At 42.3% G+C, this 27347-nt stretch overlaps 10 non-coding genes across 10 annotated transcripts; all 10 read right to left on the minus strand.

Moving 5' to 3' along the window:
* Window positions 1-3969: 3969 nt before the first annotated feature.
* Window positions 3970-4042, minus strand: trnak-uuu (transfer RNA lysine (anticodon UUU)). The gene has a single exon. It is a non-coding gene; the product is annotated as a tRNA-Lys (tRNA).
* Window positions 4043-4277: 235 nt separating this feature from the next.
* On the minus strand, window positions 4278-4366 carry trnay-gua (transfer RNA tyrosine (anticodon GUA)). The gene is given in 2 exon segments: window positions 4278-4313; window positions 4330-4366. It is a non-coding gene; the product is annotated as a tRNA-Tyr (tRNA).
* A 3554-nt stretch (window positions 4367-7920) lies between these two features.
* Window positions 7921-7993, minus strand: trnak-uuu (transfer RNA lysine (anticodon UUU)). Its single transcript has one exon. It is a non-coding gene; the product is annotated as a tRNA-Lys (tRNA).
* Window positions 7994-11730: 3737 nt separating this feature from the next.
* On the minus strand, window positions 11731-11803 carry trnak-uuu (transfer RNA lysine (anticodon UUU)). The gene has a single exon. It is a non-coding gene; the product is annotated as a tRNA-Lys (tRNA).
* Window positions 11804-12027: 224 nt separating this feature from the next.
* Window positions 12028-12116, minus strand: trnay-gua (transfer RNA tyrosine (anticodon GUA)). The gene is given in 2 exon segments: window positions 12028-12063; window positions 12080-12116. It is a non-coding gene; the product is annotated as a tRNA-Tyr (tRNA).
* A 3540-nt stretch (window positions 12117-15656) lies between these two features.
* On the minus strand, window positions 15657-15729 carry trnak-uuu (transfer RNA lysine (anticodon UUU)). The gene has a single exon. It is a non-coding gene; the product is annotated as a tRNA-Lys (tRNA).
* A 235-nt stretch (window positions 15730-15964) lies between these two features.
* Window positions 15965-16053, minus strand: trnay-gua (transfer RNA tyrosine (anticodon GUA)). The gene is given in 2 exon segments: window positions 15965-16000; window positions 16017-16053. It is a non-coding gene; the product is annotated as a tRNA-Tyr (tRNA).
* A 3554-nt stretch (window positions 16054-19607) lies between these two features.
* Window positions 19608-19680, minus strand: trnak-uuu (transfer RNA lysine (anticodon UUU)). Its single transcript has one exon. It is a non-coding gene; the product is annotated as a tRNA-Lys (tRNA).
* A 235-nt stretch (window positions 19681-19915) lies between these two features.
* trnay-gua (transfer RNA tyrosine (anticodon GUA)) lies at window positions 19916-20004 on the minus strand. The gene is given in 2 exon segments: window positions 19916-19951; window positions 19968-20004. It is a non-coding gene; the product is annotated as a tRNA-Tyr (tRNA).
* A 3710-nt stretch (window positions 20005-23714) lies between these two features.
* Window positions 23715-23803, minus strand: trnay-gua (transfer RNA tyrosine (anticodon GUA)). Its single transcript is given in 2 exon segments — window positions 23715-23750; window positions 23767-23803. It is a non-coding gene; the product is annotated as a tRNA-Tyr (tRNA).
* Between the last annotated feature and the right edge of the window lie 3544 nt (window positions 23804-27347).

Genomic DNA, 27347 nt, shown 5'->3' on the forward strand with positions numbered 1-27347 from the left:
TGATAACAGACCGAAACGGTTACAATATGATACTGCTTAGATTAACTGTGGATATGTATTGTGATCGTGCTCGGCTCAGGTGTGCGTTCAGTCTGCACACAAAACATTTCGGTCGCGAAACGTCTAATCAAATCGAATAAAACGGCGGGGATAGCATGTTTGATCCGTGTGCTATTGTATTTCAACAATTGTAATGCCCTTTGTAACGTTTAACCACTTCGTTAAATACAGCTTGTTATAGGATATTGTGAACTGAACCTATTTTGCTGTGAATTTATATTTACTGTGAATAGTTTATTGTGTCTGGTCTTGGTCTGTCTGCACTAAATAAATCATTTGTATCAAGGGATTATTTAGTTTGTCTGTGTACTTTTTTACCTAACCACTAAAGGCCACTCCTTGCACTTCACACATTTGCCCTTTTAATTACTCCCTTACTGACATACTTTAACATGCAATGTGCGTGTGATAATAGTTTTAGCAGCCTGTTGCCATTCAGGTGAGACAATACCTAGTAAATCCTTTTTTTTTTTTTCATGTTGGTGCGCCGCGAAGGTTTTTGGTCTCAGCAAAGTGTGCCGTGGCATTACAACGCTTGGGAACCACTGGCTTGGCTTGTTGGGCATCCAGGTATGCACTGAGATTACGATCGGCACGATGATTGTCATTCTCAGGAGAATTGTGTTTCTTTGCTGATCACGTTCTCTGTCGCTTTTTACACAGTTCTTACAAGTGGCACGTTGGGGATGAGGAGCAGAGCATGCTGACACGCATAGCTGTGGACTTCTGCATGGCATGGGGCCACAGGTCAGTTCTTGAGACTGAACGCACACCTACACTGAGTTGCAGTGCTATCAGTTGTATCGTAAGGTACACTTATAAATTTCAATTTAAGAAGTGAATTTATAGTATCACCTTATCACGAATCCTGGAATCTTGTAGAACTCAATTTCTGTAATAATTGGACACAGACACCAATTCCAAAGATATAAATTGTTAAATTTATTCAAAAACAAAGACTAAATGTAGCACTACACTAATTATACAAAAGGGAAAAGCTAATTAAAATTCAACTCTAGATCAACAAATCAAAGACAAATCACTTCCGTGACCAAATCAAAGACCATGGGATCGCATATGATAACACACAAATCGTTTAACAAAAAAGGTTATAAACACATTAACTACAATACCGGTTAGTAAGACGAAGGTGAGTCTCTCGTTAGTATTGTTAGTCAGACATTAAATAACTACGCAGGTTAGTATTTATGTCAGGTAACTTCTCGTTATATATATATATCAGTCTCATTTACGTTTAGGTGACGAGAAAGATCCTATCATTACTTGTTACCACAATTTCCCTTAACTGATTATTATTTAATGATCAAGTATAGGCAGGGCCACCAATAAACTAACGTCTATTGACTTGTGTCAATTTCAGACTAAACAGTTAAACAGGAATGAGAAGATATTTCTCGGAGTTGACAGATTTTATTTCTAAAATTATCAACAAAACAGTTTAATGTAACACACATTTATATTTAAGAAAACTAAATGATATTACACATTCTAGAGTTATGAATCACAGAATAACATTTCTAATTGATTTCTCAAATGTCATGAATCATGAACTCCAAACTGTTAAACTTATCTGAACTTCGTCGCAGAGAGGCCTCTCTGTCTTCGGGCTCAGATCACAGCACACGGCACATGGTCCGTGTGGTTTGGAACAAAGGCAGTGCGGTTCGGCTTTGTCCAAGAACTTCCACTCAGTCGATGCACCTGGATTTTGGGGTTTCGCGAAATTAGAGTCTTTTCCAAACAGATTTTCCACTGGTTTGAAGGCTCCAAGGTTGTGCACAAAATCTTCTTTGTAAGCAGGGTTCCACCGTAGTTACTTGAAGACAAAGTCTTTGAGGAAAGCAGGGCCCTGTTTGTTCCAAGGGTCAAGTTTCTTAAGACTCAAATAGCTATTTAAATGACTGAACACTTTCATATACATTCGACTTACTCAATTGTCCAGCTGTAAAACTCCACTGATCAGGTGGGCACAGGCGGTAATGCACAGTCTGTAAAGTTCTTTCTTTAATAAAGTCCTTAAATAGAATTCTTCGTACGGCTCAATCTCCTTCTCCCAGTTTAACTCTTCTGTTGCCGGCAAAGACTTGGTTGGTTTCTGGTTCCGGTTCGGGCAACAGAGCTACAGCTTGAGCTGTGGCTGCGAGTTACTGGTTCAGGTGAGAGAGAAAGAGAGAGAGAGAGAGAGAGAGAGACTGTGCACTGTTCCTTATAGTCTGTCAGATCAATAGGTGATTGGTTCTTGAGTTCTTGAGATTGAATTTCGGTTTCAGCCCCCAGTGTCCTAATGGAGGGGGGCTTGATTTATGACTGATGTCAATCCATGCCATCTTTTGGAAATGCCGGTTGGCCCGGGTTCGTAGCTCTATGTCGGGATTTCGGCTCTCGTCCACTTCAAAGAGTTTTTATCACCTACAGGCCCCTTTCTCCAGACATCTCATAACAGGATTCAACCTATTTGGCCTCTTCTCGGTGCCATCCTCCCCAAAACTGTCACTTTGATGCAAACCAGTTCCAAGCTGATGAGCAAAGGAAATCTGATAACTTTGGGGGTGGAGAGGTCTTCTTTAGATCAGTGCTTCAGCTCAGAGCCCAAATGCTCTTATCAAAATAAACCCAACATAACGCTACACAGTGGAACTGCAAGGCAATTGATTAAAGGGACAGATGGTGAATTCCTTTTTATCTTTACACTGTTGTTGGATGTCTCCTGTTCCTCTAAGTCTCATTTGGCTTTGGTTTCCCCCCTCTGTGTTGAATAATCGGACTCTAAATAGCCCCGGCGTTTCTCCTGCAGTTCTTCGTTCTTTCCACTGCTAGCGCTGCCTTTGTGAAGGCAGATGGTGCTTGTGAGAAGTCAACAGCGTGTCCACCGAAAAGGGTGTCTGACTCCTGGTATTGGATCCGGATGGGTTGATAACAGACCGAAACGGTTACAATATGATACTGCTTAGATTAACTGTGGATATGTATTGTGATCGTGCTCGGCTCAGGTGTGCGTTCAGTCTGCACACAAAACATTTCGGTCGCGAAACGTCTAATCAAATCGAATAAAACGGCGGGGATAGCATATTTTATCCGTGTGCTATTGTTTTTCAACAATTGTAATGCCCTTTGTAACGTTTAACCACTTCGTTAAATACAGCTCGTTATAGGATATTGTGAACTGAACCTATTTTGCTGTGAATTTATATTTACTGCGAATAGTTTATTGTGTCTGGTCTTGGTCTGTCTGCACTAAATAAATGATTTATATCAAGGGATTATTTAGTTTGTCTGTGTACTTTTTTACCTAACCACTAAAGGCCACTCCTTGCACTTCACACATTTGCCCTTTTAATTAATCCCTTACTGACATACTTTAACATGCAATGTGCGTGTGATAATAGTTTTAGCAGCCTGTTGCCATTCAGGTGAGACAATACCTAGTAAATCCTTTTTTTTTTTTTTCATGTTGGTGCGCCGCGAAGGTTTTTGGTCTCTGTCGCTTTTTACACAGTTCTTACAAGTGGCACATTGGGGATGAGGAGCAGAGCATGCTGACACGCATAGCTGTGGACTTCTGCATGGCATGGGGCCACAGGTCATTCCAAGTATTTCAAGACGCCTGCAAATGTGTGGACACGTTGTGTTGGCCCAACCCTCACAGATTGTGCCAAGTCAAGTAGAGATGCATGTTGTGCTGTTCTAAAGTGACACGTCGTCAACGGCAAAAACATCTCTCAGAGTTCCTGGCTTGACTTGCCTCTGGAAGACAACACTTGCCCAGGCTGGATATTTGCCAAAAGAAGCAAAGAGGACTAGACAACTTGCCTAGACGCAACTGCATATTTTATTGTCACCTGGAAGGCCATCCAGGCTTTTCACCATCATGGCCCTTGGTCAACAAGGCGCCCGAACAGGGACTCAAACCCTGGACCCTCAGATTAAAAGTCTGATGCTCTACCGGCTGAGCTACCCGGGCTTCAGTGAAGTGCTTCACAATGTGTTGGCTTCATGATTGTTCCAGACCGCTTTCTGGCCGGTTTAGAAAACTGGGCTCAGGGTGACAAGGGTCACATGCATATGAGATGTTTGGGCAATGCGAGTTCTCCACAACAAATCCGAATTTCCGGGGTTTTCTCCTTGTCCTCATGCAAATCCAATGGCTTGACATTTGGGAGCTCGTCCAAAACCGTTGTCAAACCATAATCACGCCTTCCTTCGAGCCGGAATTGAACCGGCGACCTAAGGATGCCCGCTGCCTGAAACCTACAGTCCTCCGCTCTACCAACTGAGCTATCGAAGGTAAGCTTCTCACTGTCTTCGCCTGGCAGTCTCAGTGGCAGTGCAAAGCCAAGAAGCACCGTGGCTTGGCTCAGTGGTTTTCAACCCGTGTGCCGTGAGGACTACCCAATTGTGTCGTGAGATTTTTATTCCCTGAAAAATATTATGTCATTTTGTTTGGTCAACTTCATAAATCTTGTATCAAATCAAACTTATTCAAATGTGTGAAAATATTACATTTATACATCACCTGTAGAAAGCGTTTCATAACTGAAATGTTGTGTTTGCCGGACTGAACGCACACCTACACTGAGTTGCAGTGCTATCAGTTGTATCGTAAGGTACACTTATAAATTTCAATTTAAGAAGTGAATTTATAGTATCACCTTATCACGAATCCTGGAATCTTGTAGAACTCAATTTCTGTAATAATTGGACACAGACACCAATTCCAAAGATATAAATTGTTAAATTTATTCAAAAACAAAGACTAAATGTAGCACTACACTAATTATACAAAAGGGAAAAGCTAATTAAAATTCAACTCTAGATCAACAAATCAAAGACAAATCACTTCCGTGACCAAATCAAAGACCATGGGATCGCATATGATAACACACAAATCGTTAAACAAAAAAGGTTATAAACACATTAACTACAATACCGGTTAGTAAGACGAAGGTGAGTCTCTCGTTAGTATTGTTAGTCAGACATTAAATAACTACGCAGGTTAGTATTTATGTCAGGTAACTTCTCGTTATATATATATATCAGTCTCATTTACGTTTAGGTGCCGAGAAAGATCCTATCATTACTTGTTACCACAATTTCCCTTAACTGATTATTATTCAATGATCAAGGATAGGCAGGGCCACCAATAATCTAACGTCTATTGACTTGTGTCAATTTCAGACTAAACAGTTAAACAGGAATGAGAAGATATTTCTCGGGGTTGACAGATTTTATTTCTAAAATTATCAACAAAACAGTTTAATGTAACACACATTTATATTTAAGAAAACTAAATGATATTACACATTCTAGAGTTATGAATCACAGAATAACATTTCTAATTGATTTCTCAAATGTCATGAATCATGAACTCCAAACTGTTAAACTTATCTGAACTTCGTCGCAGAGAGGCCTCTCTGTCTTCGGGCTCAGATCACAGCACACGGCACATGGTCCGTGTGGTTTGGAACAAAGGCAGTGCGGTTCGGCTTTGTCCAAGAACTTCCACTCAGTCGATGCACCTGGATTTTGGGGTTTCGCGAAATTAGAGTCTTTTCCAAACAGATTTTCCACTGGTTTGAAGGCTCCAAGGTTGTGCACAAAATCTTCTTTGTAAGCAGGGTTCCACCGTAGTTACTTGAAGACAAAGTCTTTGAGGAAAGCAGGGCCCTGTTTGTTCCAAGGGTCAAGTTTCTTAAGACTCAAATAGCTATTTAAATGACTGAACAATTTCATATACATTCGACTTACTCAATTGTCCAGCTGTAAAACTCCACTGATCAGGTGGGCACAGGCGGACATGCACAGTCTGTAAAGTTCTTTCTTTAATAAAGTCCTTTAATAGAATTCTTCGTACGGCTCAATCTCCTTCTCCCAGTTTAACTCTTCTGTTGCCGGCAAAGACTTGGTTGGTTTCTGGTTCCGGTTCGGGCAACAGAGCTACAGCTTGAGCTGTGGCAGCGAGTTACTGGTTCAGGTGAGAGAGAAAGAGAGAGAGAGAGAGAGAGAGACTGTGCACTGTTCCTTATAGTCTGTCAGATCAATAGGTGATTGGTTCTTCAGTTCTTGGGATTGGATTTCGGTTTCAGCCCCCAGTGTCCTAATGGAGGGGGGCTTGATTTATGACTGATGTCAATCCATGCCATCTTTTGGAAATGCCGGTTGGCCCGGGTTCGTAGCTCTATGTCGGGATTTCGGCTCTCGTCCACTTCAAAGAGATTTTATCACCTACAGGCCCCTTTCTCCAGACATCTCATTGCAGGATTCAACCTATTTGGCCTCTTCTCAGTGCCATCCTCCCCAAAACTGTCACTTTGATGCAAACCAGTTCCAAGCTGATGAGCAAAGGAAATCTGATAACTTTGGGGGTGGAGAGGTCTTCTTTAGATCAGTGCTTCAGCTCAGAGCCCAAATGCTCTTATCAAAATACACCCAACATAACGCTACACAGTGGAACTGCAAGGCAATTGATTAAAGGGACAGATGGTGAATTCCTTTTTATCTTTACACTGTTGTTGGATGTCTCCTGTTCCTCTAAGTCTCATTTGGCTTTGGTTTCCCCCCTCTGTGTTGAATAATCGGGCTCTAAATAGCCCCGGCGTTTCTCCTGCAGTTCTTCGTTCTTTCCACTGCTAGCGCTGCCTTTGTGAAGGCAGATGGTGCTTGTGAGAAGTCAACAGCGTGTCCACCGAAAAGGGTGTCTGACTCCTGGTTTTGGATCCGGATGGGTTGATAACAGACCGAAACGGTTACAATATGATACTGCTTAGATTAACTGTGGATATGTATTGTGATCGTGCTCGGCTCAGGTGTGCGTTCAGTCTGCACACAAAACATTTCGGTCGCGAAACGTCTAATCAAATCGAATAAAACGGCGGGGATAGCATGTTTGATCCGTGTTCTATTGTTTTTCAACAATTGTAATGCCCTTTGTAACGTTTAACCACTTCGTTAAATACAGCTTGTTATAGGATATTGTGAACTGAACCTATTTTGCTGTGAATTTATATTTACTGCGAATAGTTTATTGTGTCTGGTCTTGGTCTGTCTGCACTAAATAAATCATTTGTATCAAGGGATTATTTAGTTTGTCTGTGTACTTTTTTACCTAACCACTAAAGGCCACTCCTTGCACTTCACACATTTGCCCTTTTAATTACTCCCTTACTGACATACTTTAACATGCAATGTGCGTGTGATAATAGTTTTAGCAGCCTGTTGCCATTCAGGTGAGACAATACCTAGTAAATCCTTTTTTTTTTTTTCATGTTGGTGCGCCGCGAAGGTTTTTGGTCTCAGCAAAGTGTGCCGTGGCATTACAACGCTTGGGAACCACTGGCTTGGCTTGTTGGGCATCCAGGTATGCACTGAGATTACGATCGGCACGATGATTGTCGTTCTCAGGAGAATTGTGTTTCTTTGCTGATCACGTTCTCTGTCGCTTTTTACACAGTTCTTACAAGTGGCACATTGGGGATGAGGAGCAGAGCATGCTGACACGCATAGCTGTGGACTTCTGCATGGCATGGGGCCACAGGTCATTCCAAGTATTTCAAGACGCCTGCAAATGTGTGGACACGTTGTGTTGGTCCAACCCTCACAGATTGTGCCAAGTCAAGTAGAGATGCATGTTGTGCTGTTCTAAAGTGACACGTCGTCAACGGCAAAAACATCTCTCAGAGTTCCTGGCTTGACTTGCCTCTGGAAGACAACACTTGCCCAGGCTGGATATTTGCCGAAAGAAGCAAAGAGGACTAGACAACTTGCCTAGACGCAACTGCATATTTTATTGTCACCTGGAAGGCCATCCAGGCTTTTCACCATCATGGCCCTTGGTCAACAAGGTGCCCGAACAGGGACTCGAACCCTGGACCCTCAGATTAAAAGTCTGATGCTCTACCGGCTGAGCTACCCGGGCTTCAGTGAAGTGCTTCACAATGTGTTGGCTTCATGATTGTTCCAGACCGCTTTCTGGCCGGTTTAGAAAACTGGGCTCAGGGTGACAAAGGTCACATGCATATGAGATGTTTGGGCAATGCGAGTTCTCCACAACAAATCCGAATTTCCGGGGTTTTCTCCTTGTCCTCATGCAATTCCAATGGCTTGACATTTGGGAGCTCGTCCAAAACCGATGTCAAACCATAATCACGCCTTCCTTCGAGCCGGAATTGAACCAGCGACCTAAGGATGCCTGCTGCCTGAAACCTACAGTCCTCCGCTCTACCAACTGCGCTATCCAATGTTAGCTTCTCACCGTCTTCGCCTGGCAGTCTCAGTGGCAGTGCAAAGCCAAGAAGCACCGTGGCTTGGCTCAGTGGTTTTCAACCCGTGTGCCGTGAGGACTACCCAATTGTGTCGTGAGATTTTTATTCCCTGAAAAATATTATGTCATTTTGTTTGGTCAACTTCATAAATCTTGTATCAAATCAAACTTATTCAAATGTGTGAAAATATTACATTTATACATCACCTGTAGAAAGCGTTTCATAACTGAAATGTTGTGTTTGCCGGACTGAACGCACACCTACACTGAGTTGCAGTGCTATCAGTTGTATCGTAAGGTACACTTATAAATTTCAATTTAAGAAGTGAATTTATAGTATCACCTTATCACGAATCCTGGAATCTTGTAGAACTCAATTTCTGTAATAATTGGACACAGACACCAATTCCAAAGATATAAATTGTTAAATTTATTCAAAAACAAAGACTAAATGTAGCACTACACTAATTATACAAAGGGAAAAGCTAATTAAAATTCAACTCTAGATCAACAAATCAAAGACAAATCACTTCCGTGACCAAATCAAAGACCATGGGATCGCATATGATAACACACAAATCGTTAAACAAAAAAGGTTATAAACACATTAACTACAATACCGGTTAGTAAGACGAAGGTGAGTCTCTCATTAGTATTGTTAGTCAGACATTAAATAACTACGCAGGTTAGTATTTATGTCAGGTAACTTCTCGTTATATATATATATCAGTCTCATTTACGTTTAGGTGACGAGAAAGATCCTATCATTACTTGTTACCACAATTTCCCTTAACTGATTATTATTCAATGATCAAGGATAGGCAGGGCCACCAATAATCTAACATCTATTGACTTGTGTCAATTTCAGACTAAACAGTTAAACAGGAATGAGAAGATATTTCTCGGGGTTGACAGATTTTATTTCTAAAATTATCAACAAAACAGTTTAATGTAACACACATTTATATTTAAGAAAACTAAATGATATTACACATTCTAGAGTTATGAATCACAGAATAACATTTCTAATTGATTTCTCAAATGTCATGAATCATGAACTCCAAACTGTTAAACTTATCTGAACTTCGTCGCAGAGAGGCCTCTCTGTCTTCGGGCTCAGATCACAGCACACGGCACATGGTCCGTGTGGTTTGGAACAAAGGCAGTGCGGTTCGGCTTTGTCCAAGAACTTCCACTCAGTCGATGCACCTGGAAGTTGGGGTTTCGCGAAATTAGAGTCTTTTCCAAACAGATTTTCCACTGGTTTGAAGGCTCCAAGGTTGTGCACAAAATCTTCTTTGTAAGCAGGGTTCCACCGTAGTTACTTGAAGACAATGTCTTTGAGGAAAGCAGGGCCCTGTTTGTTCCAAGGGTCAAGTTTCTTAAGACTCAAATAGCTATTTAAATGACTGAACACTTTCATATACATTCGACTTACTCAATTGTCCAGCTGTAAAACTCAACTGATCAGGTGGGCACAGGCGGACATGCACAGTCTGTAAAGTTCTTTCTTTAATAAGGTCCTTTAATAGAATTCTTCGTACGGCTCAATCTCCTTCTCCCAGTTTAACTCTTCTGTTGCCAGCAAAGACTTGGTTGGTTTCTGGTTCCGGTTCGGGCAACAGAGCTACAGCTTGAGCTGTGGCAGCGAGTTACTGGTTCAGGTGAGAGAGAAAGAGAGAGAGAGAGAGAGAGACTGTGCACTGTTCCTTATAGTCTGTCAGATCAATAGGTGATTGGTTCTTGAGTTCTTGAGATTGGATTTCGGTTTCAGCCCCCAGTGTCCTAATGGAGGGGGGCTTGATTTATGACTGATGTCAATCCATGCCATCTTTTGGAAATGCCGGTTGGCCCGGGTTCGTAGCTCTATGTCGGGATTTCGGCTCTCGTCCACTTCAAAGAGTTTTTATCACCTACAGGCCCCTTTCTCCAGACATCTCATTGCAGGATTCAACCTATTTGGCCTCTTCTCGGTGCCATCCTCCCCAAAACTGTCACTTTGATGCAAACCAGTTCCAAGCTGATGAGCAAAGGAAATCTGATAACTTTGGGGGTGGAGAGGTCTTCTTTAGATCAGTGCTTCAGCTCAGAGCCCAAATGCTCTTATCAAAATAAACCCAACATAACGCTACACAGTGGAACTGCAAGGCAATTGATTAAAGGGACAGATGGTGAATTCCTTTTTATCTTTACACTGTTGTTGGATGTCTCCTGTTCCTCTAAGTCTCATTTGGCTTTGGTTTCCCCCCTCTGTGTTGAATAATCGGACTCTAAATAGCCCCGGCGTTTCTCCTGCAGTTCTTCGTTCTTTCCATTGCTAGCGCTGCCTTTGTGAAGGCAGATGGTGCTTGTGAGAAGTCAACAGCGTGTCCACCGAAAAGGGTGTCTGACTCCTGGTATTGGATCCGGATGGGTTGATAACAGACCGAAACGGTTACAATATGATACTGCTTAGATTAACTGTGGATATGTATTGTGATCGTGCTCGGCTCAGGTGTGCGTTCAGTCTGCACACAAAACATTTCGGTCGCGAAACGTCTAATCAAATCGAATAAAACGGCGGGGATAGCATATTTTATCCGTGTGCTATTGTTTTTCAACAATTGTAATGCCCTTTGTAACGTTTAACCACTTCGTTAAATACAGCTCGTTATAGGATATTGTGAACTGAACCTATTTTGCTGTGAATTTATATTTACTGCGAATAGTTTATTGTGTCTGGTCTTGGTCTGTCTGCACTAAATAAATGATTTATATCAAGGGATTATTTAGTTTGTCTGTGTACTTTTTTACCTAACCACTAAAGGCCACTCCTTGCACTTCACACATTTGCCCTTTTAATTAATCCCTTACTGACATACTTTAACATGCAATGTGCGTGTGATAATAGTTTTAGCAGCCTGTTGCCATTCAGGTGAGACAATACCTAGTAAATCCTTTTTTTTTTTTTTCATGTTGGTGCGCCGCGAAGGTTTTTGGTCTCTGTCGCTTTTTACACAGTTCTTACAAGTGGCACATTGGGGATGAGGAGCAGAGCATGCTGACACGCATAGCTGTGGACTTCTGCATGGCATGGGGCCACAGGTCATTCCAAGTATTTCAAGACGCCTGCAAATGTGTGGACACGTTGTGTTGGCCCAACCCTCACAGATTGTGCCAAGTCAAGTAGAGATGCATGTTGTGCTGTTCTAAAGTGACACGTCGTCAACGGCAAAAACATCTCTCAGAGTTCCTGGCTTGACTTGCCTCTGGAAGACAACACTTGCCCAGGCTGGATATTTGCCAAAAGAAGCAAAGAGGACTAGACAACTTGCCTAGACGCAACTGCATATTTTATTGTCACCTGGAAGGCCATCCAGGCTTTTCACCATCATGGCCCTTGGTCAACAAGGCGCCCGAACAGGGACTCAAACCCTGGACCCTCAGATTAAAAGTCTGATGTGCTACCGGCTGAGCTACCCGGGCTTCAGTGAAGTGCTTCACAATGTGTTGGCTTCATGATTGTTCCAGACCGCTTTAGAAAACTGGGCTCAGAGTGACAAGGGTCACATGCATATGAGATGTTTGGGCAATGCGAGTTCTCCACAACAAATCCGAATTTCCGGGGTTTTCTCCTTGTCCTCATGCAATTCCAATGGCTTGACATTTGGGAGCTCGTCGAAAACCGATGTCAAACCATAATCACGCCTTCCTTCGAGCCGGAATTGAACCAGCGACCTAAGGATGCCCGCTGCCTGAAACCTACAGTCCTCCGCTCTACCAACTGAGCTATCGAAGGTTAGCTTCTCACCGTCTTCGCCTGGCAGTCTCAGTGGCAGTGCAAAGCCAAGAAGCACCGTGGCTTGGCTCAGTGGTTTTCAACCCGTGTGCCGTGAGGACTACCCAATTGTGTCGTGAGATTTTTATCCCCTGAAAAATATTATGTCATTTTGTTTGGTCAACTTCATAAATCTTGTATCAAATCAAACTTATTCAAATGTGTGAAAATATTACATTTATACATCACCTGTAGAAAGCGTTTCATAACTGAAATGTTGTGTTTGCCGGACTGAACGCACACCTACACTGAGTTGCAGTGCTATCAGTTGTATCGTAAGGTACACTTATAAATTTCAATTTAAGAAGTGAATTTATAGTATCACCTTATCACGAATCCTGGAATCTTGTAGAACTCAATTTCTGTAATAATTGGACACAGACACCAATTCCAAAGATATAAATTGTTAAATTTATTCAAAAACAAAGACTAAATGTAGCACTACACTAATTATACAAAAGGGAAAAGCTAATTAAAATTCAACTCTAGATCAACAAATCAAAGACAAATCACTTCCGTGACCAAATCAAAGACCATGGGATCGCATATGATAACACACAAATCGTTAAACAAAAAAGGTTATAAACACATTAACTACAATACCGGTTAGTAAGACGAAGGTGAGTCTCTCGTTAGTATTGTTAGTCAGACATTAAATAACTACGCAGGTTAGTATTTATGTCAGGTAACTTCTCGTTATATATATATATCAGTCTCATTTACGTTTAGGTGCCGAGAAAGATCCTATCATTACTTGTTACCACAATTTCCCTTAACTGATTATTATTCAATGATCAAGGATAGGCAGGGCCACCAATAATCTAACGTCTATTGACTTGTGTCAATTTCAGACTAAACAGTTAAACAGGAATGAGAAGATATTTCTCGGGGTTGACAGATTTTATTTCTAAAATTATCAACAAAACAGTTTAATGTAACACACATTTATATTTAAGAAAACTAAATGATATTACACATTCTAGAGTTATGAATCACAGAATAACATTTCTAATTGATTTCTCAAATGTCATGAATCATGAACTCCAAACTGTTGAACTTATCTGAACTTCGTCGCAGAGAGGCCTCTCTGTCTTCGGGCTCAGATCACAGCACACGGCACATGGTCCGTGTGGTTTGGAACAAAGGCAGTGCGGTTCGGCTTTGTCCAAGAACTTCCACTCAGTCGATGCACCTGGATTTTGGGGTTTCGCGAAATTAGAGTCTTTTCCAAACAGATTTTCCACTGGTTTGAAGGCTCCAAGGTTGTGCACAAAATCTTCTTTGTAAGCAGGGTTCCACCGTAGTTACTTGAAGACAAAGTCTTTGAGGAAAGCAGGGCCCTGTTTGTTCCAAGGGTCAAGTTTCTTAAGACTCAAATAGCTATTTAAATGACTGAACACTTTCATATACATTCGACTTACTCAATTGTCCAGCTGTAAAACTCCACTGATCAGGTGGGCACAGGCGGACATGCACAGTCTGTAAAGTTCATTCTTTAATAAAGTCCTTTAATACAATTCTTCGTACGGCTCAATCTCCTTCTCCCAGTTTAACTCTTCTGTTGCCGGCAAAGACTTGGTTGGTTTCTGGTTCCGGTTCGGGCAACAGAGCTACAGCTTGAGCTGTGGCAGCGAGTTACTGGTTCAGGTGAGAGAGAAAGAGAGAGACTGTGCACTGTTCCTTATAGTCTGTCAGATCAATAGGTGATTGGTTCTTCAGTTCTTGAGATTGGATTTCGGTTTCAGCCCCCAGTGTCCTAATGGAGGGGGGCTTGATTTATGACTGATGTCAATCCATGCCATCTTTTGGAAATGCCGGTTGGCCCGGGTTCGTAGCTCTATGTCGGGATTTCGGCTCTCGTCCACTTCAAAGAGATTTTATCACCTACAGGCCCCTTTCTCCAGACATCTCATTGCAGGATTCAACCTATTTGGCCTCTTCTCAGTGCCATCCTCCCCAAAACTGTCACTTTGATGCAAACCAGTTCCAAGCTGACGAGCAAAGGAAATCTGATAACTTTGGGGGTGGAGAGGTCTTCTTTAGATCAGTGCTTCAGCTCAGAGCCCAAATGCTCTTATCAAAATACACCCAACATAACGCTACACAGTGGATCTGCAAGGCAATTGATTAAAGGGACAGATGGTGAATTCCTTTTTATCTTTACACTGTTGTTGGATGTCTCCTGTTCCTCTAAGTCTCATTTGGCTTTGGTTTCCCCCCTCTGTGTTGAATAATCGGGCTCTAAATAGCCCCGGCGTTTCTCCTGCAGTTCTTCGTTCTTTCCACTGCTAGCGCTGCCTTTGTGAAGGCAGATGGTGCTTGTGAGAAGTCAACAGCGTGTCCACCGAAAAGGGTGTCTGACTCCTGGTTTTGGATCCGGATGGGTTGATAACAGACCGAAACGGTTACAATATGATACTGCTTAGATTAACTGTGGATATGTATTGTGATCGTGCTCGGCTCAGGTGTGCGTTCAGTCTGCACACAAAACATTTCGGTCGCGAAACGTCTAATCAAATCGAATAAAACGGCGGGGATAGCATGTTTGATCCGTGTGCTATTGTTTTTCAACAATTGTAATGCCCTTTGTAACGTTTAACCACTTCGTTAAATACAGCTTGTTATAGGATATTGTGAACTGAACCTATTTTGCTGTGAATTTATATTTACTGCGAATAGTTTATTGTGTCTGGTCTTGGTCTGTCTGCACTAAATAAATGATTTGTATCAAGGGATTATTTAGTTTGTCTGTGTACTTTTTTACCTAACCACTAAAGGCCACTCCTTGCACTTCACACATTTGCCCTTTTAATTACTCCCTTACTGACATACTTTAACATGCAATGTGCGTGTGATAATAGTTTTAGCAGCCTGTTGCCATTCAGGTGAGACAATACCTAGTAAATCCTTTTTTTTTTTTTCATGTTGGTGCGCCGCGAAGGTTTTTGGTCTCAGCAAAGTGTGCCGTGGCATTACAACGCTTGGGAACCACTGGCTTGGCTTGTTGGGCATCCAGGTATGCACTGAGATTACGATCGGCACGATGATTGTCGTTCTCAGGAGAATTGTGTTTCTTTGCTGATCACGTTCTCTGTCGCTTTTTACACAGTTCTTACAAGTGGCACATTGGGGATGAGGAGCAGAGCATGCTGACACGCATAGCTGTGGACTTCTGCATGGCATGGGGCCACAGGTCATTCCAAGTATTTCAAGACGCCTGCAAATGTGTGGACACGTTGTGTTGGCCCAACCCTCACAGATTGTGCCAAGTCAAGTAGAGATGCATGTTGTGCTGTTCTAAAGTGACACGTCGTCAACGGCAAAAACATCTCTCAGAGTTCCTGGCTTGACTTGCCTCTGGAAGACAACACTTGCCCAGGCTGGATATTTGCCGAAAGAAGCAAAGAGGACTAGACAACTTGCCTAGACGCAACTGCATATTTTATTGTCACCTGGAAGGCCATCCAGGCTTTTCACCATCATGGCCCTTGGTCAACAAGGCGCCCGAACAGGGACTCGAACCCTGGACCCTCAGATTAAAAGTCTGATGCTCTACCGGCTGAGCTACCCGGGCTTCAGTGAAGTGCTTCACAATGTGTTGGCTTCATGATTGTTCCAGACCGCTTTCTGGCCGGTTTAGAAAACTGGGCTCAGGGTGACAAAGGTCACATGCATATGAGATGCTTGGGCAATGCGAGTTCTCCACAACAAATCCGAATTTCCGGGGTTTTCTCCTTGTCCTCATGCAATTCCAATGGCTTGACATTTGGGAGCTCGTCCAAAACCGATGTCAAACCATAATCACGCCTTCCTTCGAGCCGGAATTGAACCAGCGACCTAAGGATGCCTGCTGCCTGAAACCTACAGTCCTCCGCTCTACCAACTGAGCTATCGAAGGTAAGCTTCTCACTGTCTTCGCCTGGCAGTCTCAGTGGCAGTGCAAAGCCAAGAAGCACCGTGGCTTGGCTCAGTGGTTTTCAACCCGTGTGCCGTGAGGACTACCCAATTGTGTCGTGAGATTTTTATCCCCTGAAAAATATTATGTCATTTTGTTTGGTCAACTTCATAAATCTTGTATCAAATCAAACTTATTCAAATGTGTGAAAATATTACATTTATACATCACCTGTAGAAAGCGTTTCATAACTGAAATGTTGTGTTTGCCGGACTGAACGCACACCTACACTGAGTTGCAGTGCTATCAGTTGTATCGTAAGGTACACTTATAAATTTCAATTTAAGAAGTGAATTTATAGTATCACCTTATCACGAATCCTGGAATCTTGTAGAACTCAATTTCTGTAATAATTAGACACAGACACCAATTCCAAAGATATAAATTGTTAAATTTATTCAAAAACATAAACTAAATGTAGCACTACACTAATTATACAAAAGGGAAAAGCTAATTAAAATTCAACTCTAGATCAACAAATCAAAGACAAATCACTTCCGTGACCAAATCAAAGACCATGGGATCGCATATGATAACACACAAATCGTTAAACAAAAAAGGTTATAAACACATTAACTACAATACCGGTTAGTAAGACGAAGGTGAGTCTCTCCTTAGTATTGTTAGTCAGACATTAAATAACTACGCAGGTTAGTATTTATGTCAGGTAACTTCTCGTTATATATATATATCAGTCTCATTTACGTTTAGGTGACGAGAAAGATCCTATCATTACTTGTTACCACAATTTCCCTTAACTGATTATTATTCAATGATCAAGGATAGGCAGGGCCACCAATAATCTAACGTCTATTGACTTGTGTCAATTTCAGACTAAACAGTTAAACAGGAATGAGAAGATATTTCTCGGGGTTGACAGATTTTATTTCTAAAATTATCAACAAAACAGTTTAATGTAACACACATTTATATTTAAGAAAACTAAATGATATTACACATTCTAGAGTTATGAATCACAGAATAACATTTCTAATTGATTTCTCAAATGTCATGAATCATGAACTCCAAACTGTTAAACTTATCTGAACTTCGTCGCAGAGAGGCCTCTCTGTCTTCGGGCTCAGATCACAGCACACGGCACATGGTCCGTGTGGTTTGGAACAAAGGCAGTGCGGTTCGGCTTTGTCCAAGAACTTCCACTCAGTCGATGCACCTGGATTTTGGGGTTTCGCGAAATTAGAGTCTTTTCCAAACAGATTTTCCACTGGTTTGAAGGCTCCAAGGTTGTGCACAAAATCTTCTTTGTAAGCAGGGTTCCACCGTAGTTACTTGAAGACAAAGTCTTTGAGGAAAGCAGGGCCCTGTTTGTTCCAAGGGTCAAGTTTCTTAAGACTCAAATAGCTATTTAAATGACTGAACACTTTCATATACATTCGACTTACTCAATTGTCCAGCTGTAAAACTCCACTGATCAGGTGGGCACAGGCGGACATGCACAGTCTGTAAAGTTCTTTCTTTAATAAAGTCCTTTAATAGAATTCTTCGTACGGCTCAATCTCCTTCTCCCAGTTTAACTCTTCTGTTGCCGGCAAAGACTTGGTTGGTTTCTGGTTCCGGTTCGGGCAACAGAGCTACAGCTTGAGCTGTGGCAGCGAGTTACTGGTTCAGGTGAGAGAGAAAGAGAGAGAGAGAGAGAGAGAGACTGTGCACTGTTCCTTATAGTCTGTCAGATCAATAGGTGATTGGTTCTTCAGTTCTTGAGATTGGATTTCGGTTTCAGCCCCCAGTGTCCTAATGGAGGGGGGCTTGATTTATGACTGATGTCAATCCATGCCATCTTTTGGAAATGCCGGTTGGCCCGGGTTCGTAGCTCTATGTCGGGATTTCGGCTCTCGTCCACTTCAAAGAGATTTTATCACCTACAGGCCCCTTTCTCCAGACATCTCATTGCAGGATTCAACCTATTTGGCCTCTTCTCGGTGCCATCCTCCCCAAAACTGTCACTTTGATGCAAACCAGTTCCAAGCTGATGAGCAAAGGAAATCTGATAACTTTGGGGGTGGAGAGGTCTTCTTTAGATCAGTGCTTCAGCTCAGAGCCCAAATGCTCTTATCAAAATACACCCAACATAACGCTACACAGTGGAACTGCAAGGCAATTGATTAAAGGGACAGATGGTGAATTCCTTTTTATCTTTACACTGTTGTTGGATGTCTCCTGTTCCTCTAAGTCTCATTTGGCTTTGGTTTCCCCCCTCTGTGTTGAATAATCGGGCTCTAAATAGCCCCGGCGTTTCTCCTGCAGTTCTTCGTTCTTTCCACTGCTAGCGCTGCCTTTGTGAAGGCAGATGGTGCTTGTGAGAAGTCAACAGCGTGTCCACCGAAAAGGGTGTCTGACTCCTGGTTTTGGATCCGGATGGGTTGATAACAGACCGAAACGGTTACAATATGATACTGCTTAGATTAACTGTGGATATGTATTGTGATCGTGCTCGGCTCAGGTGTGCGTTCAGTCTGCACACAAAACATTTCGGTCGCGAAACGTCTAATCAAATCGAATAAAACGGCGGGGATAGCATGTTTGATCCGTGTGCTATTGTATTTCAACAATTGTAATGCCCTTTGTAACGTTTAACCACTTCGTTAAATACAGCTTGTTATAGGATATTGTGAACTGAACCTATTTTGCTGTGAATTTATATTTACTGTGAATAGTTTATTGTGTCTGGTCTTGGTCTGTCTGCACTAAATAAATCATTTGTATCAAGGGATTATTTAGTTTGTCTGTGTACTTTTTTACCTAACCACTAAAGGCCACTCCTTGCACTTCACACATTTGCCCTTTTAATTACTCCCTTACTGACATACTTTAACATGCAATGTGCGTGTGATAATAGTTTTAGCAGCCTGTTGCCATTCAGGTGAGACAATACCTAGTAAATCCTTTTTTTTTTTTTCATGTTGGTGCGCCGCGAAGGTTTTTGGTCTCAGCAAAGTGTGCCGTGGCATTACAACGCTTGGGAACCACTGGCTTGGCTTGTTGGGCATCCAGGTATGCACTGAGATTACGATCGGCACGATGATTGTCATTCTCAGGAGAATTGTGTTTCTTTGCTGATCACGTTCTCTGTCGCTTTTTACACAGTTCTTACAAGTGGCACGTTGGGGATGAGGAGCAGAGCATGCTGACACGCATAGCTGTGGACTTCTGCATGGCATGGGGCCACAGGTCATTCCAAGTATTTCAAGACGCCTGCAAATGTGTGGACACGTTGTGTTGGTCCAACCCTCACAGATTGTGCCAAGTCAAGTAGAGATGCATGTTGTGCTGTTCTAAAGTGACACGTCGTCAACGGCAAAAACATCTCTCAGAGTTCCTGGCTTGACTTGCCTCTGGAAGACAACACTTGCCCAGGCTGGATATTTGCCGAAAGAAGCAAAGAGGACTAGACAACTTGCCTAGACGCAACTGCATATTTTATTGTCACCTGGAAGGCCATCCAGGCTTTTCACCATCATGGCCCTTGGTCAACAAGGTGCCCGAACAGGGACTCGAACCCTGGACCCTCAGATTAAAAGTCTGATGCTCTACCGGCTGAGCTACCCGGGCTTCAGTGAAGTGCTTCACAATGTGTTGGCTTCATGATTGTTCCAGACCGCTTTCTGGCCGGTTTAGAAAACTGGGCTCAGGGTGACAAAGGTCACATGCATATGAGATGTTTGGGCAATGCGAGTTCTCCACAACAAATCCGAATTTCCGGGGTTTTCTCCTTGTCCTCATGCAATTCCAATGGCTTGACATTTGGGAGCTCGTCCAAAACCTATGTCAAACCATAATCACGCCTTCCTTCGAGCCGGAATTGAACCAGCGACCTAAGGATGCCTGCTGCCTGAAACCTACAGTCCTCCGCTCTACCAACTGAGCTATCCAATGTTAGCTTCTCACCGTCTTCGCCTGGCAGTCTCAGTGGCAGTGCAAAGCCAAGAAGCACCGTGGCTTGGCTCAGTGGTTTTCAACCCGTGTGCCGTGAGGACTACCCAATTGTGTCGTGAGATTTTTATTCCCTGAAAAATATTATGTCATTTTGTTTGGTCAACTTCATAAATCTTGTATCAAATCAAACTTATTCAAATGTGTGAAAATATTACATTTATACATCACCTGTAGAAAGCGTTTCATAACTGAAATGTTGTGTTTGCCGGACTGAACGCACACCTACACTGAGTTGCAGTGCTATCAGTTGTATCGTAAGGTACACTTATAAATTTCAATTTAAGAAGTGAATTTATAGTATCACCTTATCACGAATCCTGGAATCTTGTAGAACTCAATTTCTGTAATAATTGGACACAGACACCAATTCCAAAGATATAAATTGTTAAATTTATTCAAAAACAAAGACTAAATGTAGCACTACACTAATTATACAAAGGGAAAAGCTAATTAAAATTCAACTCTAGATCAACAAATCAAAGACAAATCACTTCCGTGACCAAATCAAAGACCATGGGATCGCATATGATAACACACAAATCGTTAAACAAAAAAGGTTATAAACACATTAACTACAATACCGGTTAGTAAGACGAAGGTGAGTCTCTCATTAGTATTGTTAGTCAGACATTAAATAACTACGCAGGTTAGTATTTATGTCAGGTAACTTCTCGTTATATATATATATCAGTCTCATTTACGTTTAGGTGACGAGAAAGATCCTATCATTACTTGTTACCACAATTTCCCTTAACTGATTATTATTCAATGATCAAGGATAGGCAGGGCCACCAATAATCTAACGTCTATTGACTTGTGTCAATTTCAGACTAAACAGTTAAACAGGAATGAGAAGATATTTCTCGGGGTTGACAGATTTTATTTCTAAAATTATCAACAAAACAGTTTAATGTAACACACATTTATATTTAAGAAAACTAAATGATATTACACATTCTAGAGTTATGAATCACAGAATAACATTTCTAATTGATTTCTCAAATGTCATGAATCATGAACTCCAAACTGTTAAACTTATCTGAACTTCGTCGCAGAGAGGCCTCTCTGTCTTCGGGCTCAGATCACAGCACACGGCACATGGTCCGTGTGGTTTGGAACAAAGGCAGTGCGGTTCGGCTTTGTCCAAGAACTTCCACTCAGTCGATGCACCTGGAAGTTGGGGTTTCGCGAAATTAGAGTCTTTTCCAAACAGATTTTCCACTGGTTTGAAGGCTCCAAGGTTGTGCACAAAATCTTCTTTGTAAGCAGGGTTCCACCGTAGTTACTTGAAGACAATGTCTTTGAGGAAAGCAGGGCCCTGTTTGTTCCAAGGGTCAAGTTTCTTAAGACTCAAATAGCTATTTAAATGACTGAACACTTTCATATACATTCGACTTACTCAATTGTCCAGCTGTAAAACTCAACTGATCAGGTGGGCACAGGCGGACATGCACAGTCTGTAAAGTTCTTTCTTTAATAAGGTCCTTTAATAGAATTCTTCGTACGGCTCAATCTCCTTCTCCCAGTTTAACTCTTCTGTTGCCAGCAAAGACTTGGTTGGTTTCTGGTTCCGGTTCGGGCAACAGAGCTACAGCTTGAGCTGTGGCAGCGAGTTACTGGTTCAGGTGAGAGAGAAAGAGAGAGAGAGAGAGAGAGACTGTGCACTGTTCCTTATAGTCTGTCAGATCAATAGGTGATTGGTTCTTGAGTTCTTGAGATTGGATTTCGGTTTCAGCCCCCAGTGTCCTAATGGAGGGGGGCTTGATTTATGACTGATGTCAATCCATGCCATCTTTTGGAAATGCCGGTTGGCCCGGGTTCGTAGCTCTATGTCGGGATTTCGGCTCTCGTCCACTTCAAAGAGTTTTTATCACCTACAGGCCCCTTTCTCCAGACATCTCATAGCAGGATTCAACCTATTTGGCCTCTTCTCGGTGCCATCCTCCCCAAAACTGTCACTTTGATGCAAACCAGTTCCAAGCTGATGAGCAAAGGAAATCTGATAACTTTGGGGGTGGAGAGGTCTTCTTTAGATCAGTGCTTCAGCTCAGAGCCCAAATGCTCTTATCAAAATAAACCCAACATAACGCTACACAGTGGAACTGCAAGGCAATTGATTAAAGGGACAGATGGTGAATTCCTTTTTATCTTTACACTGTTGTTGGATGTCTCCTGTTCCTCTAAGTCTCATTTGGCTTTGGTTTCCCCCCTCTGTGTTGAATAATCGGACTCTAAATAGCCCCGGCGTTTCTCCTGCAGTTCTTCGTTCTTTCCATTGCTAGCGCTGCCTTTGTGAAGGCAGATGGTGCTTGTGAGAAGTCAACAGCGTGTCCACCGAAAAGGGTGTCTGACTCCTGGTATTGGATCCGGATGGGTTGATAACAGACCGAAACGGTTACAATATGATACTGCTTAGATTAACTGTGGATATGTATTGTGATCGTGCTCGGCTCAGGTGTGCGTTCAGTCTGCACACAAAACATTTCGGTCGCGAAACGTCTAATCAAATCGAATAAAACGGCGGGGATAGCATATTTTATCCGTGTGCTATTGTTTTTCAACAATTGTAATGCCCTTTGTAACGTTTAACCACTTCGTTAAATACAGCTCGTTATAGGATATTGTGAACTGAACCTATTTTGCTGTGAATTTATATTTACTGCGAATAGTTTATTGTGTCTGGTCTTGGTCTGTCTGCACTAAATAAATGATTTATATCAAGGGATTATTTAGTTTGTCTGTGTACTTTTTTACCTAACCACTAAAGGCCACTCCTTGCACTTCACACATTTGCCCTTTTAATTAATCCCTTACTGACATACTTTAACATGCAATGTGCGTGTGATAATAGTTTTAGCAGCCTGTTGCCATTCAGGTGAGACAATACCTAGTAAATCCTTTTTTTTTTTTTTCATGTTGGTGCGCCGCGAAGGTTTTTGGTCTCTGTCGCTTTTTACACAGTTCTTACAAGTGGCACATTGGGGATGAGGAGCAGAGCATGCTGACACGCATAGCTGTGGACTTCTGCATGGCATGGGGCCACAGGTCATTCCAAGTATTTCAAGACGCCTGCAAATGTGTGGACACGTTGTGTTGGCCCAACCCTCACAGATTGTGCCAAGTCAAGTAGAGATGCATGTTGTGCTGTTCTAAAGTGACACGTCGTCAACGGCAAAAACATCTCTCAGAGTTCCTGGCTTGACTTGCCTCTGGAAGACAACACTTGCCCAGGCTGGATATTTGCCAAAAGAAGCAAAGAGGACTAGACAACTTGCCTAGACGCAACTGCATATTTTATTGTCACCTGGAAGGCCATCCAGGCTTTTCACCATCATGGCCCTTGGTCAACAAGGCGCCCGAACAGGGACTCAAACCCTCGACCCTCAGATTAAAAGTCTGATGTGCTACCGGCTGAGCTACCCGGGCTTCAGTGAAGTGCTTCACAATGTGTTGGCTTCATGATTGTTCCAGACCGCTTTAGAAAACTGGGCTCAGAGTGACAAGGGTCACATGCATATGAGATGTTTGGGCAATGCGAGTTCTCCACAACAAATCCGAATTTCCGGGGTTTTCTCCTTGTCCTCATGCAATTCCAATGGCTTGACATTTGGGAGCTCGTCGAAAACCGATGTCAAACCATAATCACGCCTTCCTTCGAGCCGGAATTGAACCAGCGACCTAAGGATGCCCGCTGCCTGAAACCTACAGTCCTCCGCTCTACCAACTGAGCTATCGAAGGTAAGCTTCTCACCGTCTTCGCCTGGCAGTCTCAGTGGCAGTGCAAAGCCAAGAAGCACCGTGGCTTGGCTCAGTGGTTTTCAACCCGTGTGCCGTGAGGACTACCCAATTGTGTCGTGAGATTTTTATCCCCTGAAAAATATTATGTCATTTTGTTTGGTCAACTTCATAAATCTTGTATCAAATCAAACTTATTCAAATGTGTGAAAATATTACATTTATACATCACCTGTAGAAAGCGTTTCATAACTGAAATGTTGTGTTTGCCGGACTGAACGCACACCTACACTGAGTTGCAGTGCTATCAGTTGTATCGTAAGGTACACTTATAAATTTCAATTTAAGAAGTGAATTTATAGTATCACCTTATCACGAATCCTGGAATCTTGTAGAACTCAATTTCTGTAATAATTGGACACAGACACCAATTCCAAAGATATAAATTGTTAAATTTATTCAAAAACAAAGACTAAATGTAGCACTACACTAATTATACAAAAGGGAAAAGCTAATTAAAATTCAACTCTAGATCAACAAATCAAAGACAAATCACTTCCGTGACCAAATCAAAGACCATGGGATCGCATATGATAACACACAAATCGTTAAACAAAAAAGGTTATAAACACATTAACTACAATACCGGTTAGTAAGACGAAGGTGAGTCTCTCGTTAGTATTGTTAGTCAGACATTAAATAACTACGCAGGTTAGTATTTATGTCAGGTAACTTCTCGTTATATATATATATCAGTCTCATTTACGTTTAGGTGCCGAGAAAGATCCTATCATTACTTGTTACCACAATTTCCCTTAACTGATTATTATTCAATGATCAAGGATAGGGAGGGCCACCAATAATCTAACGTCTATTGACTTGTGTCAATTTCAGACTAAACAGTTAAACAGGAATGAGAAGATATTTCTCGGGGTTGACAGATTTTATTTCTAAAATTATCAACAAAACAGTTTAATGTAACACACATTTATATTTAAGAAAACTAAATGATATTACACATTCTAGAGTTATGAATCACAGAATAACATTTCTAATTGATTTCTCAAATGTCATGAATCATGAACTCCAAACTGTTGAACTTATCTGAACTTCGTCGCAGAGAGGCCTCTCTGTCTTCGGGCTCAGATCACAGCACACGGCACATGGTCCGTGTGGTTTGGAACAAAGGCAGTGCGGTTCGGCTTTGTCCAAGAACTTCCACTCAGTCGATGCACCTGGATTTTGGGGTTTCGCGAAATTAGAGTCTTTTCCAAACAGATTTTCCACTGGTTTGAAGGCTCCAAGGTTGTGCACAAAATCTTCTTTGTAAGCAGGGTTCCACCGTAGTTACTTGAAGACAAAGTCTTTGAGGAAAGCAGGGCCCTGTTTGTTCCAAGGGTCAAGTTTCTTAAGACTCAAATAGCTATTTAAATGACTGAACACTTTCATATACATTCGACTTACTCAATTGTCCAGCTGTAAAACTCCACTGATCAGGTGGGCACAGGCGGACATGCACAGTCTGTAAAGTTCATTCTTTAATAAAGTCCTTTAATACAATTCTTCGTACGGCTCAATCTCCTTCTCCCAGTTTAACTCTTCTGTTGCCGGCAAAGACTTGGTTGGTTTCTGGTTCCGGTTCGGGCAACAGAGCTACAGCTTGAGCTGTGGCAGCGAGTTACTGGTTCAGGTGAGAGAGAAAGAGAGAGAGAGAGAGAGAGAGAGACTGTGCACTGTTCCTTATAGTCTGTCAGATCAATAGGTGATTGGTTCTTCAGTTCTTGAGATTGGATTTCGGTTTCAGCCCCCAGTGTCCTAATGGAGGGGGGCTTGATTTATGACTGATGTCAATCCATGCCATCTTTTGGAAATGCCGGTTGGCCCGGGTTCGTAGCTCTATGTCGGGATTTCGGCTCTCGTCCACTTCAAAGAGATTTTATCACCTACAGGCCCCTTTCTCCAGACATCTCATTGCAGGATTCAACCTATTTGGCCTCTTCTCAGTGCCATCCTCCCCAAAACTGTCACTTTGATGCAAACCAGTTCCAAGCTGACGAGCAAAGGAAATCTGATAACTTTGGGGGTGGAGAGGTCTTCTTTAGATCAGTGCTTCAGCTCAGAGCCCAAATGCTCTTATCAAAATACACCCAACATAACGCTACACAGTGGATCTGCAAGGCAATTGATTAAAGGGACAGATGGTGAATTCCTTTTTATCTTTACACTGTTGTTGGATGTCTCCTGTTCCTCTAAGTCTCATTTGGCTTTGGTTTCCCCCCTCTGTGTTGAATAATCGGGCTCTAAATAGCCCCGGCGTTTCTCCTGCAGTTCTTCGTTCTTTCCACTGCTAGCGCTGCCTTTGTGAAGGCAGATGGTGCTTGTGAGAAGTCAACAGCGTGTCCACCGAAAAGGGTGTCTGACTCCTGGTTTTGGATCCGGATGGGTTGATAACAGACCGAAACGGTTACAATATGATACTGCTTAGATTAACTGTGGATATGTATTGTGATCGTGCTCGGCTCAGGTGTGCGTTCAGTCTGCACACAAAACATTTCGGTCGCGAAACGTCTAATCAAATCGAATAAAACGGCGGGGATAGCATGTTTGATCCGTGTGCTATTGTTTTTCAACAATTGTAATGCCCTTTGTAACGTTTAACCACTTCGTTAAATACAGCTTGTTATAGGATATTGTGAACTGAACCTATTTTGCTGTGAATTTATATTTACTGCGAATAGTTTATTGTGTCTGGTCTTGGTCTGTCTGCACTAAATAAATGATTTGTATCAAGGGATTATTTAGTTTGTCTGTGTACTTTTTTACCTAACCACTAAAGGCCACTCCTTGCACTTCACACATTTGCCCTTTTAATTACTCCCTTACTGACATACTTTAACATGCAATGTGCGTGTGATAATAGTTTTAGCAGCCTGTTGCCATTCAGGTGAGACAATACCTAGTAAATCCTTTTTTTTTTTTTCATGTTGGTGCGCCGCGAAGGTTTTTGGTCTCAGCAAAGTGTGCCGTGGCATTACAACGCTTGGGAACCACTGGCTTGGCTTGTTGGGCATCCAGGTATGCACTGAGATTACGATCGGCACGATGATTGTCGTTCTCAGGAGAATTGTGTTTCTTTGCTGATCACGTTCTCTGTCGCTTTTTACACAGTTCTTACAAGTGGCACATTGGGGATGAGGAGCAGAGCATGCTGACACGCATAGCTGTGGACTTCTGCATGGCATGGGGCCACAGGTCATTCCAAGTATTTCAAGACGCCTGCAAATGTGTGGACACGTTGTGTTGGCCCAACCCTCACAGATTGTGCCAAGTCAAGTAGAGATGCATGTTGTGCTGTTCTAAAGTGACACGTCGTCAACGGCAAAAACATCTCTCAGAGTTCCTGGCTTGACTTGCCTCTGGAAGACAACACTTGCCCAGGCTGGATATTTGCCAAAAGAAGCAAAGAGGACTAGACAACTTGCCTAGACGCAACTGCATATTTTATTGTCACTTGGAAGGCCATCCAGGCTTTTCGCCATCATGGCCCT

Source organism: Amia ocellicauda, unplaced genomic scaffold (assembly GCF_036373705.1).
Source record: "Amia ocellicauda isolate fAmiCal2 unplaced genomic scaffold, fAmiCal2.hap1 HAP1_SCAFFOLD_26, whole genome shotgun sequence".
Taxonomy (NCBI): Eukaryota; Metazoa; Chordata; class Actinopteri; order Amiiformes; family Amiidae; genus Amia; species Amia ocellicauda.